At 51.2% G+C, this 15,989-nt stretch overlaps 1 protein-coding gene across 2 annotated transcripts in view; it reads left to right on the top strand.

Moving 5' to 3' along the window:
- Positions 1 to 3,563: 3,563 nt before the first annotated feature.
- IL34 (interleukin 34) overlaps positions 3,564 to 15,989 on the top strand; it is a 77,583-nt gene continuing 65,157 nt past the window's right edge. For both annotated transcript variants that reach the window (XM_005592494.5, XM_005592496.4), the window contains exon 1: positions 3,564 to 3,714. The gene's annotated coding sequence lies outside the window, so the exon portion shown is untranslated. The remainder of the gene's footprint in view (positions 3,715 to 15,989) is intronic.

Here is a 15,989-nt window from a genome sequence, read left to right as displayed (position 1 = left end):
CCTCAGTTTCCCACGTCCCATTCTGCCTTCCAGATCCTGGTCCTCAAGTTTTAAATTCCCAGGTCCACTCAACAGAACTCTCTCCCTTGTCTGACTGCAGTCTCAGAATGAAAGGAGAGGTGCTTTTGTTGGGTTGTTTGGTAGCGTTTAGGCTTAGAAGTTACTAATTTGGAGCCGTGAGTATATAAGCTAATGACACGTGTATAAGCTAATGACACGTGATGGTCAAGGGACGTACTACCATTTCCTGTGGGTTATTAGGGCCTCCAGCTGTTGCGAGGACACGCTGGGGTATCTCGGCTTCAGGGAGTCGATGCTGTAACTGGAGAAAGGCAATGCTGCCTCATAAAGCAATCAGAAACGAGATTCCACTTGCCAAATGCCAAGAGGCAGCGAAGTTCATGAAGAGAGCACTGTGTACAGAGTCAGATGACCTGGGCTTACTAGCCTCTAAGCATAGTCTTGGTTTCCTGCCTGTAAATTGGTAGAATAAGACTGATCTACTGGGCCACAGCATGGTGGCTCATACCTGTGATCCCAGCACTTTGAGAGGCCAAGGCAGGAGGACCCCTTAAGCCCAGGAGTTTGAGACCAGCCTGGGCAACATGACAAAACCCCGTCTCTCCAAAAATACAAATTTTTTTTTTTTGTATTTACAAAATACAAAAATTAGCCAGGCATGGTGGTACACACTTATAGTCCCAGCAAGTAGGGGGGCTGAGACAGGAGGATCTCTTAAGCCTATGAGTTTGAGGCTGCAGTGAGCTGTGATTGCGCCACTACACTCCAGCCTGGACGACAGAACAAAACCTGTCTCAAAAACACCAAAAAACAAAAACTGGTCTCCTGGGGTCATGGTAGCACAAACGCACATGACTGAGTGCGCAGGAGTTCTGAGGCTTGTCCACTGACCTGGGGCTCTGGCCCCGGGAGATCTGGGGGACCTGCTGTGATGATTTGAAAGAAAGGGGCATCATTCCAAGCCAAGAGACCCCAGAAAGGGCACCAGGGGGTGTTCAGGCTTCTGTGAGGCCCCAGTGAGATCTGTGGCTGTGCCCCCATCACCTCCACCCTGTCTGCCCTCCCACGAGCTGCCCAACGAATGAATCAATGCCTTGGCAGAGTTTCCCAGCAGGGCCTTGCAGAGAGTGTGTGTGGCCTGTGTGGCCACTGCCTTGGGGGTGGGTGGGGAGTTAGGGAACATTCCAGCGTGGGCATTATTGTCCTGTTGCAAGTTCAGGGCCAAACCAGGAATCCAGTTTTGTCGATCCAATTGAGAAAACATTTCATGAACAACTACTTGTGGCATGCATTGGCACTCAGAGTAAAATGCACTATTATCACTAGGTTGGCATTTCTTCTTTTATTCTTTTTCTTCTTTTTTTTATTTTTTATTTTTGAGACCGAGTCTCACTCTGTCGCTTAGGGTGGAGTATAGTGATCTCAGTTCACTGCAACCTCTGCCTGCCGGGTTCAAGAGATTCTCCTGCCTCAGCCTCCTGAGTAGCTGGGATTGTGCCTGCCACCACGCTCGGATAATTTTTGTATTTTTAGTAGAGACGGGGTTTCACCATGTTGGCCAGGCTGGTCTCGAACTCCTGACCCCAGGTGATCCGCCCACCTCGATCTTCGAAAGTGCTGGGATTACAGGCATGAGCCACTGCATCCAGCCAGGTCAGCACTCCAGACTGGCTCAGCTGTGAAAGACTAGATGTTAATAAGAGGTTCCTGAATCAAGGATTTTGTGCTCACATTCAGTGAAACACTACAGACTCCCCTCTTGGATAGTTGGAGGCTTTGAACACAGCCCTTCTTCTATTCTCCCTCCCCCACTGGCTCACCCCTAATGAATCCAAATGCAGTCTAGTAAAATCAGGAAGCCTGCTATGAAAACTCGGCAGAGATCCTGAAGATACCCCTGCAGGTGCCCGCTCTGACCAGGTGAAGGGAGAATGGCTGTACCTTTGGTGATGGTGCTGAGGGAAAGGACCTCAACTCCCATAAGTGCTGGGTCTGAGGCCACATGTTACACCAGGACAGGTCCTGTGTCCCTCAGGAAAGCCTGGCTTTGGGGTCAGATCTCAGTAACCAGCCGGGAAATCTTAGGTAAGATTCTTTGTCTCTCTCTCTCCTTTTTTTTAAAGAAAAGTGACAGGGCCTTGCTCTGTCATCCAGGCTGGAGTGCAGTGACTCAATCACAGTTTAGTGCAGCCTCGACCTCCAGGGCTCAAGTGATCCTCCTGCCTAAGCCTCCTGAGTAGTTATGACTACAGGCATGAGCCACCATGATGCCTGGCTAATTTTTTATTTATTTTTTATTTCTGCAGAGATGGGGGTCTTTCTACGTTGCTCAGGCAGGTTTCTAACTCCTGGGCACAAGCCACAGAAAAGGGGTGAAGAATCTTACCCAAGGCCAGGCATAGTGGCTCAAGCCTGAAATCTCAGCACTTTGGGAGGCTAAGGCAGGAGGATTCCTCGAGGCCAGCAGTTTGAGACGAGCCTGGGCAACATAGGAGACATCTGTATCTACAGAAAATTTAAAAAAGAAAAATTAGCTGGGTGTAGTGGTCCCAGCTACTTGGGAGGCTGAGGTGGGAGGATCAATTGAGCTCAGGAAATCAAGACCTCAGTGGGTTGTGATCATGCCACTGCCCTCTAGCCTGGGCAATAGAGTGAGACCTTGTCTAAAGAAAAGGCCAGGCGTGACGGGTCATGTGTATAATTCCAGCACTTGGGAGGTTGACACAGGCGGATCACCTGAGGTCAGGAGTTCAAGACCAGCCTGGCCAACATGGTGAAACCCCATCTCTACTAAAAATACAAAATTAGCTGAGCATGGTGGAGCGTGCCTGTAGTCCCTGCTGTGAAACTCCGCCACAAAAAAAAAAAAAAAAAAAAAAAAAAAGATTATTCACCTTTTGGAGCTCATGTCTTTATCTGTAGACTGGGTAACTCATTGGTGCTCAACAGGGATGATGTATCAGAGAAAGACCTTTTCTTCCACCTAATGGACCCCCAGTCCCATAGACACACACACACACACCAGTCACCACCTCATCACTCAGTTTTTTGTTTTGTTTTGTTTTGTTTTTTAGAGGCAGGATCTCGCTATATTGCCCAGGCTGGAGCACACTGGTTATTCACAGGTGCAATTGCAGCTCACTGCAGCCTCAAACTCTTGACCTCAAGAGAGTCTCCTGCCTCAGCCTCCTGAGTAGCTGGGACTACAGGCTTGTGTCACTACACCCAACTCCCCATCACCTGGCTTTTAGTTTTATGAGAAGAGGCTTTTGTCTGGGTCCGAGTGTTCTGGAGAGGAGCTGGGGTAGTCCCTTAAAACAGTCCAAGCTGCCTGGGAGCCAGGGCCTGGGTTCTGGGGACTTCTCGTAGTCAACTGGCCGGCACCCTCAGTCAGAGCAGTCCCCTGGCTGGTCCTCTGGGTTGAAGGCTCCCTCCTACTCCACACTCCAAGGCAGGCGGGGGCCACGTGGCCCTGCCCCGCCCCTGTTGGCTTCGGTTCCTGAGCAGAGCTGCAGAGGCCTGCTTTCCCCGCCCTTCTCATCAGACGGGAAGCCTGGACTGTGGGCTGGGGGCAGCCTCAGCCTCTCCCACCTGGCAGCCACTGCCCGTGGCCCTTAGGCACCTGCTTGGGGCCCTGGAACCCCTTAAGGCCACCAGCAAACCCTAGGAGACCGAGGCTTGGCACGTGAACAGGTAAGAAGGCATCAGGCTTTCTCTCCCACGCCTGGCTTTCCTCTGCCTCTGACGGCCTGGCTTCCCCACCCCGATTCTGCTGCTGCTTCACCGATCCCAGAAAGAGGGACTTGAGCTAGACTTGACAAAGACAGTCCCAGCCAAGACTCTCTGAAGTATGCCTCAGCAGAACTGTCTGCCCTGGGTTTCAATTTTTCACCTTTGCCTTCATCAGCCTTGCTGGAAAAAACAGATCCACATAACCATAAAGCAAGTCACTTCTCTGTGTGTGCCCTTCGGAGTTTAGTCAGTTGACAAACCTACATTCTCATATGGTTGGCATGGGTCATGGGGCGCTGCTCCACTGTATATTGCCGTAGGTCTTTGGACCTTAATGTACTGTGTGTGTGAACTATCACTTGCATGTATTACTTTATTAAAAATCAGTTGATTTGGCCGGGCACAGTGGCTCACGCCTGTAATCCCAGCACTTTGGGAGGCTGAGGTGAGTGGATCACTTGAGGTCAGGAGTTTGAGACCAGCCTGGCCAACATGGTGAAACCCCATCCCACTAAAAATATAAAAATTGGCTGGGTGTGGTGGCGCATGACTGTAATCCCAGCTACTCGGGAGGCTGAGGCAGGAGACAGACTTGAACCCGGGAGGTGGAGGTTGCAGTGAGCCAAGATCACACCACTGCACTCCAGCCTGGGCGACAGAGTGAGACTATGTCTCAAAAAAAAAAAACTTGATTTCAAGTTCTTTAAAGGAAAGAGGCAAAAAAGTCAACAGTGTAGGTAAACCTTTCTCATGCAGATGGGATTTCTGAAATTAAAATGAAGTGTTCTGCTTTTACACTTTTCTTTTCTTTTGTTTTTTGAGATGTTGTCTTGCTGTGTCACCCAGGCTGGAGTGCAGCCACGTGATCTTTGTTCACTGCAACCTCTGCCTCCTGGGTTCAAGTGATTCTCCTGCCTCAGCCTCCCGAGTAGCTGGGATTACAGGCACCCGCCACCACGCCCAGCTAATTTTTATAGTTTTAGTAGAGACGGACTTTCATCATGTTGGCCAGGCTGGTCTTGAACTCCTGACCTCAAGTGATCCACCCACCTCGGCCTCCCAAAGTGCTGGGATTACAGGCGTGAGCCACCGTGCCTGGCCAACTTTGCACTTATTTTTAAATGCACATAAACCAACTAACTAGATGTTGTTTTAAGGTCCACATGGTATTCACCAAGTTAACAGACCCACCCCTGGGCGGGCAGCCTCTGTCCACTGATGGTGAAGTTGAGTTGCTTCTAGGTGTTTTGCAATGAATAATTCGACTTTTACGGACAGCTCTGTGGAAATAACTTTTTTTTTTAATTTTGGTATTTGAAGTTGTTGGTTTTTCCCCCTTCTCCTTGGAGTTTATTCTGCATCCAGAATGAATACTCCGGGCCAAGGACAAGAACATTTTTGCAGCTCAGCTCATGTTATGTGTGGGGTCAGCTCACTCATGAGAATTACGGGACTAATTTACTGATTTCCAGGGCCATGGTGGCAGAGTGGGCTGGGCGGGGGACTTGAGATCTCTGGGATTTCTCAGGGAGGGGACAGAGACCGTCTAGCGTAGTGGTTAGGAGCTTGGCTTTTAGAAGGCTGACTAGCCTGGGTTCGTATGCAGTAGCTGCCTGACCATGAACTTCCACCACATAACTTCATTGTGCCTCGGTTAGTTCACATGTAAAATCGAGGTTATAAAACTTGTTAGGGGCCAGGCATGGTGGCTCATGTCTGTAAGCCTAGCACTTTGGGAGGCTGAGGTGGGTGGATTGCTTGAGCCTAGGATTTCGAGACCAGCCTGGAAAACATAGTGAAACCCTGTGTCTACAAAAACAAAAACAAACAAAAACAAAAACTTGTTAGGAATGTTGGAAGTCAGAGATGCTGTTTGTGAAGCATCTAGCATAAGACCTGGTGCTTAACAAGCACCCCTGGAGGCCCCCTCTTTCCCAAGCCTGGGGCTTTAACAAGCCAGGCAAAATTGAGAAGGTCAAGGACATCTTCTTGGCCTAGATCCTATTCTTACCCAGCTTCACGGTAACTAGAGTGAAAGGCTTCATTGCCTGTTCGAGGATATTTTGACTAGGCCTCTGTCTGTCCCAAAGCTGACACGTGGAGCATCAAGCTCAGGCCTCCCTCGGGGGGACCCCCAAGCTTTCATCCACCTCTGTTGTCACATCTGGATGCCGCCATTCTTATCTCTCAGCCACCCTCCTCAACATGCAGGTTTAAGGGATCCCTGGACAGACTGGAGAGTTCCCGGAACGTCTGCAGGTGCACCTGCCCAGCCCCAGCCTGCTGTCACTGGGGTAGGTTACGCACATGGTTCAGCAGAAGGAGCACAGGCTCTGGAGCTGGTCGGACTGGATTCCGGCCCCGGCAGCACCACTTCCCACCTGTGGGCAGTCACTGGACCTCTCTGACCCCCCGTTTCCTCATTTGCGAATGGATGTGTTAATATCTTTGGCCTAGAATTACATGAGATCACACAGATAAAGCAGTAGCCCCAAGGAGCCCTTACCGTGAAACTCAAGGCTGCACTCCAGAGCCTTTGGGAAGGTACTGGAATTAGCCATAAAGGACAGGCAGAAAATCTATATGTTCATTTTCTCAGACAACAAACATTGATTGGGTTGGCCGGCCCTGGTGCTGGGAACCAGGGAGAGACGTGCACAAGATGCCTGTCTGCTATTGACGTAGGCTGCAGGGAGAGGGGGAGTGGGAGATGAGTTGAGGGGAGGCGGTGGGGATAAGATTTTGAAGAGTTTGAAGATCAAGTGAGAATTTGGATTTGATCTCAATGATAAGGAGTTTTTTTTTTTTGTTTTTTTGTTTTGTTTTGAGACGGAGTCTTGCTCTGTCGCCCAGGCTGGAGTGCAGTGGCGCCATCTCGGGTCACTGCAAGCTCCGCCTCCCGGGTTCACGCCATTCTCCTGCCTCAGCCTTCTGAGTATCTGGGACTATAGGCGCCCGCCACCACGCCTGGCTAATTTTTTGTATTTTTAGTAGAGACGGGGTTTCACTGTGGTCTCGATCTCCTGACCTTGTGATCCACCCGCCTCAACCTCCCAAAGTGCTGGGATTACAGGCGTGAGCCACCGCGCCCAGCTGTTTTTTTTTTTTTTTTTTTTTTTGAGAGTCTTGCTCTGTTGCCCAGGCTGAAGTACAGTGTCCCGATCTCAGCTCACTGCAATCTCTGCCTCCTGGGTTCAAGTGATTCTCCTGCCTCAGCCTCCTGAGTAGCTGGGACTACAGGCACGCGCTACCATGCCTGGCTAATTTTTGTATTTTTAGTGGAGATGGGGGTTTCCATGTTACCCAGGCTGGTCTTGAACTCCTGACCTCAACTGATTCACCTGCCTCAGCCTCCCAAAGTGCTGGGATTACAGGCATGATCCACCGCGCCTCGCAATGATGAGGGGATTTAAGCAGGTTTTGAGACACCTGTTCTGGCAGCTTCGAGGGACGAAGCTAGTGTTGGCAACTGATGTCGTTGGTGGCCTGGTGTGCCTCCAGCCTTCCCCTGCATCTCAGGGGCCCTAATTGTACTCAAAATAAATAACTGCAAAGAGAGGGGTTCTCAGGACAGGCCTGGGTCAGGCAAGCCTGGCCTGGGAGTTGGGGCCCTGGTGCCGGGTTCTGGTCCCAGCCCCACCACCAGAGCATGTAGATCTTTCCTTCTTGCCTCAGAGGAGGACTCTGTTTCCCAGGCTGCAGTGCAGTGGCGTGATCTCGGCTCACTGCGGTGCAGTGGTGTGATCTCAGATCTCTGCCTCCTGGGTTCAACGATTCTCATGCCTCAGCCTCCTGAGTAGCTGGGATTACAGGTGCGTGCCACCATGCCTGGCTAATTTTTGTATCTTTAGTAGAGATGGGGTTTCACCATGTTGGCCAGGCTGATCTCGAACTCCTGACCTCAAGTGATCCACCCACCTCAACCTCCCAAAGTGCTGGGATTACCGGCGCCTGGTCCAGGGCAATTAGGCTTCTTTTTTTTTTTTTAATTCTTCAGCTAAAAGAGGAAGAGATGATTTATTATATGGTTGTTACGCTCGGCCACAAATAAACACAGAAATAGTCCAGAATGTCACAAGTCCAGGGCAGAGGACCAACATGGGCAGTTTTGTTTATGAGCAAGGTGGGTCTCAGAGGTGATCGGCGATCAGAGGGCGATGAAGTTCTAGATCCATTGAGACAAGCTCCAGACAGTAGCATGCAGTCCCACAGCTTGTACCAGCATCCCCAGCGCCTGGCGTTCCATGTTGCTGCTCCTGTGGCCTCCACGGTGCAACAAGCTAGCAGCTTACTTGTACCTCTGCCTCATCTTTCTTCTTTTGTGCCTCAGCCTGCGCATTCACTTCTTCCTCCACTTGGCTCTCATGGCGCAGAGGTTTCCAAGAAAATGGAGCTAAGGCCGACAGCGCAATTAGGCTTCTTATAGCTCTTTCCTTCTAGGGGTTCTGTACAATGTTTCTGGAGGCCACGGCTCCCCTTCCCCTGCCCCCAAGGCAATACTGTCCTGTGGCCTTCCCTGACCCGGCCGTAGGAGGGAGACACATCTTGTCCCAGGTGGGCAGTGTGGCGCTTTGACCTTGAGAGAGACTCCATGGAAGTCTGAGAACTGTGGTTTCCAGATGTGGGACAATCCTGGGGCGGTTCTGGGCTCCAGCTGTCATGCATGCTTGCGTATGAGGGCCACGTCTCATAAGTAAAGGGCAGTGTCCTCTGGGACCTGGGCTGCAACTGGCCTGGGAACCTGCTTCCTGAGCTTCCCAGGGGCTGCCTGGAGAGCTCCGTCCGTGCATCCCAGCACGCCTGGAAAACAGCCAGGCTTTCCCCCTTGGGGTCCTCTCCACGTCAGGGGATGTGGATGGGTTGAGACTTGCCTATAGCTAGAAAGGTTCAGGCCAAAATGACGAATTGGAAAGGCCAAAGAGATGTGGACTTCCCAGCAGCCCCTGGGAAAAGTCAGCGCTCTGCTGCAGTGCTCATGCCTCTCCAGCATGAGAAAGTCCACGCTCTGGCCAGGACTCCACCACCAAGTCCCAGCTGCCCTTCGGCTTTGTCACCCAGGCATCTTCTCAATTATTCCTTTCTCCCTTTCCCAAGAACCAGCACTTTGCTGTTTCCTTGTCTTCCTGCTTTCTCTCTCTGTCTCTCTTTTTTTTTTTTTTTGAGACAGAGCCTTGCTCTGTCACTGAAGCTAGAGTGCAATGGCACGATCTTGGCTCATTGCAACCTCTGCCTCCTTGGTTCAAGCAATTCTCTTGCCTCAGTCTCTGGAGTAGCTGAGATTACAGACTCCTGCCACCACACCCGGCTAATTTTTGTATTTTTAGTAGAGACAGGGTTTCACCATGTTGGCCAGGTTGGTCTCGAACTCCTGACCTCAGGCAATCTGCCCGCTTTGGCATCTTAAAGTGCTGTGTATACAGGTGTAAGCCACCGTGCCTGATCATCTTAATTATTTTTAAGGGTACAGTTCACTAGCATTAAGAAAATCCATGTTGTTGTACCACAGATGGTACATCAAACAGAAACTGTCTATTAAATGACTCCCCAAACTCCCCCATTTCCCTCCCCCCAACCTCTGGGTACCACCTTTCAGATATCTGTCTTCGTGAGTTTCACTGCTGTAAGTGCCTCTTGTAAGTGGAATCATAATCATACAATATTTGTCTTTTTGTGACTGGCTCATTGCCCTTAGCATAATGTCCTCAAGGAGTCCTGCTCTGTCATCCAGGCTGGAGTGCAGTGGTACAAACACAGCTCACTGCAGGCTCAAACTATTCTCCCACCTCAGCTTCCCAGGTTGCTAAGACCACAGCCTCGTGCTACCATACCTGGTCAATTAAAAAAAATTTTTTTTGAGGCTGGGCGTGGTGGCTCACGCCTGTAATCCCAGCACTTTGGGAGGCCAAGGCAGATGGATCATGAGGTCAGGAGATTGAGACCATCTTGGCCAACATGATGAAACCTTGTCTCTACTAAAAATACAAAAATTAGCCAGGCCTGGTGGTGCGCACCTGTAGTCCCAGCTACTCAGGAGGCTGAGGCAGGAGAATTGTTTGAACCCGGGAGGCGGAGGTTGCAGTGAACTGATATTGTGCCACTGTACTCCAGCCTGGGTGACAGAGGGAGACTGTTTTTTTTTAGAGACAAGGTCTCCCTATGTTTCACAGGCTGGTCTTGAACTCCTGGGCTCAAGCAGTCCTCCCACTTCAGCCTCTGAAAGTGCTGGGATTACAGGCGTGAGCCACTGCATCTGGCCTCCTTGTTTTTTGTTTTGTTTTGTTTTGTTTTGTTTTGAGACGGAGTCTCGCTCTGTCGCCCAGTGTTAGCCAGGATAGTCTCAATCCCCCGACCTCGTGATCCACCAGGCTAGGCCTCCCAAAGTGCTGGGATTACAGGCGTGAGCCGCCACTCCCGGCCCCGGCCTCCTTGTTTTTAAGGCTGAATGTGTATGTATATATACCGTATTTTGTTTATCTATTTACCTGTCGACAGACGCTTGGGTTGCTTCCATCTCTTGGCTATTGTGAATAACGCTTCTACAAACATGGGTGTACAAAAATCCCTTCAAGGCCAGGCCTGGTGGCTCACATCTGTAATCCAGCACTTTGGGAAGCAGAGACGGATCACTTGAGTCCAGGAGTTGGAGATCAGCCTGGGCAACATGGAAAGACTTCGTCCCTACGAAAAATAACTGGTGGTTTGTGTGCCTGTAGTCCCAGCTACCTGGGAGGCTTGAGTCCTGGAGGTTGAGGCTGCAGTGAGCTGTGTTTGTGCCACTGCACTCCAGCCTGGGTGACAGAGCAAGACCCAGCCTCAAACCAAACCAAACAAAAAAAAATGTGTCACCACTCAGAGGAGCCTTAATCCTAAGGCTCTGCCACCCCCTCCCATGGTGAAGGGCAGAGTGACGTGGGGTAGATGTGGGGTACGGAGGAATGGCAGGCACCGTCCTGGGCCTGCCCTCCAGCCTGGCATGTGTGTCTGCTGCTCACTGAATGCTCACAGCTCCTTGCAAGGTGCAACTGACTCTCCCCCGTTTTACAGATGAAGAAATCGAGGCATAGGGAAGTCTCCCGGCTTGCCCATGGTCACACAGGCGGGAGGTGGCAGTGATAAGATGTGACCCCAGATGGGCTGTGCCCTGGTCCACCTGTGGCGGCCACCTGGTTTGGTCACCTTGCTGGCGGGCCCCCTGCTCTCCTGCAAGATAATCCAAGATGTTGCCGGCTCATTTGGCGGCTGCCGAGCTAGCCCTGGGGCCTTGCTCCTGCCTGCGTGAGATGGAGGCCCCTCCCAGAATGCTAGCTAGTGTCAGGGTCAACTAGGTCAGGGGGACCCAGGGGCTGGGGTCAGTCTTGCAACTCTCAGGGATGGTCTTCTTCGGGGTCACTGCCTTCTCCCTGGCCAGGCCCTGGGTGGAGATCAATGCTGGAGGCCCTAGGGCGGCCACGGAGCAGTGACACAGCAAGGATTTGTGGGGATGGGGGCTGCTGAGAGCACCACACAGCCGCAGACCATGCTGAGTTTGTTTGTTTGTTTGTTTTTTGAGATGGATTCTTGCTCTGTCACCCAGGCTGGAGTGCAGTGGTGCGATCTTGGCTCACTGCAAGCTCTGCCTCCTGTGTTCACACCATTCTCCTGTCTCAGCCTCCCGAGTAGCTGGGACTACAGACACCCACCACCACGCCCAGCTAATTTTTTGCATTTTTAGTAGAGACGGGGTTTCACCGTGTTAGCCAGGATGGTCTCGATCTCCTGACCTCGTGATCTGCCCGCCTCGGCCTCCCAAAGTGCTGGGATTACAGGCATGAGCCACCGCGCCCAGCCGACAGTGCTGAGTTTGAATCCCAGCTCTGCCACCCGCTGCCTATGGGACCTTGGCAGAGTCACCATGCCTCTCCAGTCCTACTTTCCTAAGCTTAAAAAGGGGAAAAATACGGAATCTCCCTGTAATACACTACCCCACACCCTTCAGGATGGCTGCTATCGAAAAAAAAAAAGCCAGAAAATGGCCGGGCGTGGTGGCTCATGCCTGTAATCTCAGCACTTTGGGAGGCCGAGGTGAGCGAATCACTTGAGGCCAGGAGTTTGAGACCAGCCTGGCCAACATGGCGAGATCCTGGCTCCACTAAAAATACAAAAATTAGTGGGGCGTGGTGGTGCACGCCTGTAGTCCCAGTTACTCAGGAGGCTGAGGAATAAGAATCACTTGAACCCAGGAGGTAGAGGTTTCAGTGAGCAGAGGTCATGCCACTGCATTCCAGCCTGGGTGACAGAGTGTGAGACCCTGTCTCAAAAACAAACAGAAAACAATATGTGTTGGTGGGATGTGGAGGAACTGGCACCTTGAGCACAGTTGGTGGGGATGTTAATTGGTGCAGCTGCTGTGGAAACTAGTTTAGCGGTTCCTGAAAAAATTAACAAATGGAGGCCAGGTGCAGTGGCTCATGCCTGTAGTCCCAAAGCTGAGGTGGGTGGATCACCTGAAGGTCAGGAGTTCAAGACCCAAGACCAGCCTGGCCAGTGTGGCGAAACCCCATATCTACTAAAAATACAAATATTAGCCAGGCACATGCCTGTAATCTCAGTTACTCAGGAGGCTGAGGCAGGAGAATCACTTGAACCTGGGAGGTGGAGTTTGCAGTGAGCTGAGATTGCACCATTTCACTCTAAGCCTAGGCAACAAGAATGAAACTTCATTTCAAAAAAAAAAAAAAAAAATTAAAGATAGAATCACCATACAATCTAGCAATCCCACTTCTGGATATATACCGAAAAGAACTAAAAACAGAGTCTCAAACAGATATTTGCACACCCATGTTCATAGCAGCACCAATCACAGTAGCTAAAAAGGTAGAAGCAATTCAAGTGTTCATGAACAGATGAATGGGAAAAAAAATGTGCCATAAATATACACAATGTGGTATGATTCAGCCTTATGAAGGAAAGGAATTCTGACACATGCTACAACATGAATGAACTTTGGGGAAATCATGTTCAGTGAAATTAGCCAAGCACAAAAGATAAATACTGTATGATTCTACTTATGTAAGGGGCTAGAGTAGCCAGATTCATAGAAACAGAAAGTAGAATGTTTCTATGGTGGTTGCCAGGGGCTGGGGGTGGGGAAGGAGGAATGGATATAAAGTTTTGGTGTTATAAGATGAAAAGTTCTGGAAATGGATGGTGGTGATGGTAACACAATAATATAAATGTATTTAATGCCACTGGAAAAAAAATGCTAGCTGAGAGTGATGGCGGGTGCCTGTAATCCCAGCTACTTGGGAGGCTGAGGCAGGAGAATTGCTTGAACCCGGGAGGTGGAGGTTGCAGTGAACCAACATCATGCCACTGCACTCCAGCCTGGGCAACAGGAAACAGAGTGAGACTCTATTTCACGGAAAAAAAAAAAAAAGTTGAGTTGGTCAAATATTTTTTAACTTTTATTTTAGGTTCAGGGGTACACATGCAGGTTTGTTACACAGGCCAACTCATGTCATCGGGATTTGTTGTACAGATTATTTCATCACCCATGAATTAAGCCCACTATCCAGTAGTCATCTTTTCTGCTCCTTTCCCTCCTCCCACCCTCCATCCTCAGACCCCAGTGTCTGTTGTCCCCTCTGTATGTCTCTGAGTTCTCATTATTTAGCTTCCACTTTTGCAGTATTTGGTTTTCTGCTCTGTGCTACTTTGCTGAGGATAATGGCCTCCAGCTCCATCCATGTTCCTGCAAAAGACGTGATCTCATTTTTTTTTTATAGCAGTGGTACATTTTACCTTTTGTGGGTTTTTTTTTACCTTTTTTTTTTTTTTTTGAGACAGAATTTCGCTCTTGTTGCCCAGGGTGGAGTGCAGTGGTGCGACCTCGGTTCACTGCAACCTCTGCCTACTGGGTTCAAGTGATTCTCTTGCCTCAGCCTCCTGAGTAGCTGGGACTACAGGCGCCCACCACCACGCCCGGCTAATTTTTGTATTTTTAGTAGAGATGGGGTTTCACCATGTTGGCCAGGCTGGTCTTGAACTTCTGACCTCAAATGATCCGCCTGCCTTGGCCTCCCAAAATGTTGGGATTACAGGCATGAGCCACCGCACCCGGCCTTACCATGATTTTTAAAAACAAGGGAAAAAATAGTAGGTCCTTTACAGGGTTGGTGAGGACTGGATGAGGCAACGCATGTGAATTGTGTTATTAGCATCAGGTCTGCGGGAATCCAAGGCTTTCTGCCTTCAGGGAGGTGTTGCCAGAGAGCTGGACGGACCCACGCAGGGGAGGGGCGTCTGTGTTCCTGTGGAAGTCATTACTCCATTCCGCAGAAGCTCCTCACGGAGGGAGAGGGCTGGGGTTCAGGGAACCCTTCCTGGAGCCTTGATGGGGCCCTGCTTGGGGGATTCCTAGCATGTGTGGGATGGGCAGATTCCAGACATTGGAAAGTCCCTGGCAGAAAAATCACTCCCGCTGAGGGGCAGTTGTAGGGAGGAGGTTTGGGCTCACCCTAGAGAACTCATGATCAGAGATGTCTGCATGAGGAACAGAGGCTGCTTTGTGAAGTGGGGAGCTCCCCATTAGTGGAGGCAGGTAAGGAGGTGCCTGTGCGAGGTGGGGGTGGAGCCGAGGCTGTGCACCTCTCTGATGTGACCCAGTCCAGACAAAAAGTGTATATAACAAGCCAGTGTAAAGGCGGTGCTCGGGTCAGAGGGAGGGGCAGCCCTCTGGGAGGCTTGTGCTAAGTCTAGCCCAATAGCACAGAAGTACCTGGTGCTGTTTCCACTGGGCCAGGCGCTGTGTTAAGCTGAACAGGCTTGATCTCAGATCCTCACCACAGCCCTGTGCGGTAGGGGCTGTCAACACCTGGGAACCAAGGCTCGGAGGTTAAGTCACCTGCCCAAGGTTAGCCAGCAGCTGGCGTTGCTGAGATTCGAACCCAGGCAGTCCAACTTGAGCCCTCCATCCTGGGTGGTAGTCTCCCAAACCCGTCCCCCCACAAGCTGGCCTCTCCCTGCCCCCTGTGCCAGCCCCTGGCAGCCAGTTCCTGGGGTCAGGGGTGCACTCCCACCCCCACAGTACAGATGTAGCTGCTGTACCCTTCCCGCCGCTGGTGCGCTGCCCGTCCCTCTGGCTGCCTTCACACTGTCAGCGCTGGCTGCTCTGTGGAGCCAGAGCCGGCCCCAGCCTGCTCGGGTCTCCGGGGTCTCAGGACAGCACTGTGGGGACCATGCCGACCGAGACTGGGAGAGCCAGGCTCCATGTCACTCAACACCTTCCTTCTCCTGCCATTCAATGAGACACTCCTAATAACTCTCTTCCAGGCCTCAAAGTCTGTTCCATAGCCGTTGAGCTGATTTTGCCTTTTGTGCAATTGTGTTTTCCAACTCAGCTCTCTGGGTGCCAAGACCTTGTCCACATGATTCAATTTGTCCAACTGCAGCCTGGCCCCTGATAGGCCATAAACACCATTCCTGATGGCAGTGATCCAGTGCCCTCCTTTGTCCCCAGAGCTGAGGCAGGATGACCACCACACTTATAGCTAGGACAGAGGGTGACTCTGGCAGGGACAGCAGTTTATCCAGAATGACCCAGTTAGCTGGGTGTGGTGTCATGTACCTATAGTCCCAGCTACTCAGGAGGCTGAGGTGGGAGGATCGCTTGAGCCCAGGAGGTTGAGGCTTCAGTGAGCCATGATCACACCACTGCACTCCAGCCTGAGTAGTGGAGCGAGATCCTGTATCTTAAAAAAAAAAAAAAATGGCCCTCACCGTCCTCCCACCCCGCCCCTGTTAGCGTGGGTGGCAGTCACCTTGTGTGAAGACACCGGGAGCTGTCATTTACCTCTGTGCCAGGCAGGGTGCTGAGCCCTATTATACAGGCACCGTCTCCCCGGATTCTTACAGGGCCCAGCCTGTGACGTGCAGCTGATATTCCCATACTGCAGATGAGGAAACTGAGGATCGGAGAGTTTAAGTCATGCCTAGGAGCCCGGCTTCTCCCCTCCCCCTGCTGTGGCCCTGAGGCTCCGTGCTGGGACTGGGCTGGGTCCCATGGCAGTGATGTTTGTGCTCCTTGAGGCTTGGAGGAGCAAAGTGCATTTGATCTTTCTCTTCTCACCACCGTCCTGGGTAGGGCCCCGGTAGTACTAGGTAGTGATGAAGAAGCTGCTTAGGGTCTCCTCCAAGTTTCCACAGTGGGAAGGTGATCCTTCTACTCCCCCACGACCTGCTCCGGGCTCATTCTTGTC

Source organism: Macaca fascicularis, chromosome 20 (assembly GCF_037993035.2).
Source record: "Macaca fascicularis isolate 582-1 chromosome 20, T2T-MFA8v1.1".
Classification (NCBI taxonomy): domain Eukaryota; kingdom Metazoa; phylum Chordata; class Mammalia; order Primates; family Cercopithecidae; genus Macaca; species Macaca fascicularis.
Note: the sequence above shows the minus strand (reverse complement) of the source record. Positions and strands in the feature narration are given on the sequence as shown.